Source organism: Gossypium raimondii, chromosome 9, assembly GCF_025698545.1.
Source record: "Gossypium raimondii isolate GPD5lz chromosome 9, ASM2569854v1, whole genome shotgun sequence".
In the NCBI taxonomy this organism is placed as follows: domain Eukaryota; kingdom Viridiplantae; phylum Streptophyta; class Magnoliopsida; order Malvales; family Malvaceae; genus Gossypium; species Gossypium raimondii.
Window position 1 is genome coordinate 12010603 of NC_068573.1, and position 5360 is coordinate 12015962.

A 5360-nucleotide genomic window follows, 5' to 3' on the forward strand; every position below is an offset into this window, starting at 1 on the left:
CAATCTCCTTAGAAAGAATTAATTAAATGTAATAAGTTAAGAAAATAAATTATAATTATTTTGTTTATTTACAAAATGAGTTCATGAAAAATTAAGGGTCTGCTAATTTGAGCGAGGATTCAATTCGCTCAACTTCACTATACTAGTAGTGTTTGAGACATTGACCATTAACTTTAAACGTACCTCCATAATTGTCGTATAATTCAATAGCTCCATAAGGATAAACTCGGTAGATGGTATAAGGTCCTTTCCATCGGGATTTAAGCTTCCCAGGAAATAATTTCAACCTTGAATTAAACAACAAAACCTTCTGACCTTCTTTAAACTCGCGAGGTTGTATATGACTATCATGCCATCTCTTTGATCGTTCTTTACATATTTTGGCATTCTCATAGGAAAACAACCTCAGCTCTTCCAACTCATCAAGTTGTAACATCGTTCCTCACCGGCTTGCTTAAGATCAAAGTTCAACTGCTTCAAAGCCCAATAAGCTTTATTCTTCAACTCTAATGGCAAATGACATACATTTCCAAATACTAATCGATAAGGAGTCATTCCTAATGGAGTCTTAAATGCTGTTCGATAGGCCCATAATGCATCATCGAGCCTTTGAGACTAATCTTTTCTGCTAGGGCGTACTACCTTTTCAAGAATACCTTTGATTTTGCAATTCACTCTTTCAACTTGCCCATTAGACTAGGGGTGATAGACAGTAGCAATCTTGTGCTTGACATCATATTTATCAAGCAACCACTTAAGCCATTTATTCACAAAGTGAGAACCTTCATCACTAATAATAGCTCTTGGTGTCCCAAATCGTGTAAACACATGCTTATGTAGAAATCCCACGACTACCTTAGCATCATTTGTAGGGTATGATTAAACTTGAACCCACTTGGATACATAGTCCACAACAACTAAGATGTATTTTTTCCCATACGAAGAAGGAAACGGGCCTAAGAAGGCAATGCCTCATACGTCGAACAATTCAATCTCCAAAATTTTTGTCAAGGGCATCTCATTCCTCATTGATATATTTCAAGTCCTTTGGCATTTATCACAGGTCTTCACATAAGCATAAGTATCTTAAAACAGTGTAGGCCAAAATAAGCCCACTTGCAAAATCTTTGTTGCAGTACGTGAACCACCAAAGTGTCCCCCACTTGGAGCTGAATGGCAATGATACAAGATCTCAGCAATCTCGCTTTTAGCTACACACTTTTGGATTATATTATCTGCACATTGTTTAAATAAAAACGGATCCTCCCAAAGATAATTCTGACTATCATAAAGGAATATTTTCCTTTGTTTGTATGTCATTTCTCGAGGAATTATTCCACATGCAAGATAATTGGAAAAATCAACAAACCAGGGTATTTCATGAATTCGATTTACCTCAAATAAGTGTTCATCTGGGAAATTCTCGTTGATAGGCACACATGATTGAGTTACCTCATTTTGCTCCAACCTCGACAGATGATCAGCTATTTGATTTTCGACACATTTTCTGTCTTGGATCTCAAGTCAAATTCTTAGAGTAAAAGTATCCAACGAATTAGCCTTGGTTTTGCATCTTTCTTCGTGAGCAAGTTTTTAATGGCCACATGGTCAGTAAATACTGTAACTTTGGTACCTATAAGATATGAGAAGAATTTGTCAAAAGCAAAAACTATAGCGAAGAGTTCCTTTTCGGTTACCGTATAATTGCATTAGGCTCCCGTGAAAGTTCTACTTGCATAGTAAATAAGGTGAAAAACACTTTATTTCTTCTTTGACCCATCACAGCTCCAATGGCATAGTCACTTGCATCACACATCAACTCAAAAGGTGAGTTCAAATCAAGTGTAACGATTATTGGGCTGAGATTAACCGTTTCTTTAGCTCTTCAAATGCTTCCAAACATGCTTTGCTGAAATCAAACACTGTATCTTTCTCTATCAACAAACACAACAGTTTAGAAAATTTTGAGAAATCTGTGATAAACCTTCGATAAAAACAAGCATGACCTAAGAAACTTTTGACTCCTTTCACATTCATTGGGGTCGATAATCTTTCAATTACGTCCACCTTTTCTTTATCGACTTCAATTCCTTTCTTTGAGATCTTATGACTTAAGACAATCCCTTTGACCATAAAATGACATTTTTCCCAATTAAGGACAAGATTCGTCTCTTCGCATCTCTTCAGTACCTTAGCCAAATTACTCAAACAGATATCATAAGTGTTACCAAAAATAGAAAAATTATCCATGAAAACCTCAAAAAAATTCTCACCCATAAAAGTAAATATTACCATAATGCATCGTTGAAAAGTTGCAGGTGCATTGTATAAACCAAAAGGCATTCTTCTAAAAGCAAACGTACCGTATAGACAAGTAAATGTTGTTTTATGTTGGTCCACTAGGGCTACAACTATTTGGTTATATCTTGAATAGCCATCTAAAAAACAATAGAATTCATTACCTGCCAGTCGATCTAACATCTGATTCATAAAAGGCAATGAAAAATGGTCCTTCCAAGTGGCTTTGTTCAACTTTCTGTAATCAATATAGATTCTCCAACCGGTAACAGTTTTCGTTGGAATTAACTCATTACGCTTATTTTCAACAATCGTGATTCAACCTTTCTTCGTCACACACTACACCGGACTTACCCACGAACTATCTGAAATAGGATAGATGATTCCTGCATCTAACCATTTGATCATTTCCTTTCTCACAACTTCTTTCATAATAGGATAGAGCCTCTTTCACCCACCAATTTGACCTTTTTCACCTTCTTCTAAAATGATTTTATGCATGCAAAAAGAAGGGCTTCTACCTTAAATATCAGCTATGGTCCAACCAATTGTTTTCTTAAATGATTTTAGAACAACAATTAGTTGCTCCTCTTGATCTTTCGTTAGTCTCGCTGAAATAATCACAGGCAAACTAGAACAATCACCTAAATAAATGTATTTCAAATGGGAATGAAGTACTTTTAGTTCAAGTTTAGGTGGTTCTTCAATTGACAACTTGGGTTTCACTAATTCTCCGACTTCCAACTCCAACGGTTCAAACCGTGTAGATTGAATAAAATTTCCCGGATTGGCTTCCATCAAAGCCATGCTTTCTTCACCTTCTTCATCCTATAAAGGGTCAAAATCTAAGGCCTTCTCCAATAGATCTTCTTCAAAAGTGCTTTCCATAGAAACTAAGGTTTCTATCTCTTCCATAACTAAACACTCCTCTGTCGGATCGGGAAATTTCATTACTGTAAAAATGTTAAAGGTTACCTGTTCGTTTTGAACTCGCATGGTGAGTTCTCCTTTCTGGACATCAATTAACATTCTTTTCGTGGTTAAGAAAGGTCCCCCAAGGATGATCGGTACTTCCTTATCTGCTTCAAAATCTAAGATAATGAAATCAGTAGGAAAAATAAATTTATCGACTCTTACCAAAACATCCTTGATCTTTCCTTCGGGATATGCTAAAGATCGATCCGCTAGTTGAAGTGTCACAGTTGTAGGTCTTACTTCGCCTATCCCTAATATCTTGAAAATAGACTTATGCATTAAGTTGATACTCGCTCCTAAGTCGCCCAAAGCTTTACCACAGTAAGATTCACCAATGTTACAGGGTATAGTAAAGCGTCCTGGGTCTTTCAATTTCGGTGGCAATTTGTTCTACAGGAATGCACTGCACTTCTTTGTCAAGGCAATAGTCTCATACTCACTTAGTCGTTTCTTCTTGGACAGTATATCGTTCATAAACTTCACATAATTCAACATTTGTTCTAAAGCCTCCACCAACGGAATATTGATGTGTAACTGCTTCAGAACATCCAAAAACTTCTTGAATTGCACTTCCTATTTCTAGTTGTTTTGCTACAATCTTTGCGGATATAGAGGTTATGGAACTTTCGGTTGAACCGAACAACTTTTCTGAGTAGGTAAATCTGCATTAAAAGAAGATGTTAAAATATATGAATTCACTAAGTCAGGGTTTACCTTGTCAGACTTTGAAGTTTCTAATTCCTTTGGTGTAGGAACTTTAACAGTTGGCTGATTCTTCTCACTGCGCCTATCTTCGACATCAATCAATCGGGGTTATAGAATTTTACCACTTCGCAATGCCACTGCCTTGATATGTTATTTACCCAAATTTCTTGGATTCTCAGTATCGCTCGGCAAGGTTCCTTACGGTCTATTACGTAGCTCTGTAGCTAACTGACCCATTTTGGTTTTCCAAATTTTTCGGTGTTGTTGCTTGGCTTTGGATCAAAGCGTCATTATTTGCCATGTATGCTTTCAACAAGTTCTCCAAACTATTTGATGCCTCAGCTAGAGGTGGTTTGTGAACTTGCTGATTATACCCTTGAGATTGGTTGGGTCTTTACTATAATAAGTTGTTGTTCGGTCCATTTCCTTGATTGCTTCAAGAAAAGTTAGGATGAGTACGCCACGAAATATTGTAGAAGTTGGACTGGGTTCTTGTCCACTCCTATTTTGATATTGGTTCCCCACATAGTACACTGACTCGGGATTTGATGGAAAATTCTCAAAAGAATGACCTTCCCCACAGTGCACACAGGAAACTGTTTCAAACGGACTTGGTGGCTGAGTTGCAAAATTATTAGTACTATTAGCAGTTAACTATTTTAACATAGAAGAAATAGACGATACCTGAGTTGATAACGAATTGAGGGAGTCAACTTCATGAACTCCGGCTACGCGTCTTCTTGAAGCTGTTCGATTTGTTGGCCATTGATATTTATTACTCGCGATCCTTTCGATGATCTTATAAGCCTCATTATAAGGCTTAGACAAAATTGCACCATTCGCAGAAGCATCTACCATTAATCTTGTATGTGCATTGAAACCATTATAGAATGTCTCCAACTAGATATAATGAGGAATCCCATGATGAGGCACTTACGAAGTAACTCCTTGAATCACTCCCAAGCTTCATACAAAGACTTGTCATCCAATTGTTGGAAAGTTGTGATCTCGTTCCTTAACTTAGCATTTTTCCTAGGTGGGAAATACTTAACCAAAATTCTCTTTGGTAATTCTTGCCATGTAGATATTGAACTTGGTGGCAATGAATTGAGCCATGCTCGTGCTCGATCTCGCAACGAGTACGGAAACAACATTAGCCTTAGTGCGTGTTCAGTCACACCGGCTATCTTGAATGAATCACTCACCTTCATAAACAATCGGAGGTGGAGATGTGGATCTTCCGTGGACATACCACTAAATTGGCCCACCATTTGTAGCATTTGAAACATCACTGGTTTCAATTCAAACTGGGTTGCCTCAATAACTGGCCTTCTAATTCCTGGGTTTGACTCACTGAAAAGTGGCACATAATATTGTCTGAT

The 5360-nt window shown here is 37.2% G+C and overlaps 1 non-coding gene across 1 annotated transcript; it reads left to right on the top strand.

Annotated features, from left to right (window-relative positions):
* The first annotated feature begins 4894 nt into the window (after positions 1-4894).
* Positions 4895-5000, top strand: LOC128032946 (small nucleolar RNA R71). Its single transcript, XR_008189284.1, has one exon. It is a non-coding gene; the product is annotated as a small nucleolar RNA R71 (small nucleolar RNA).
* Positions 5001-5360: the final 360 nt, after the last annotated feature.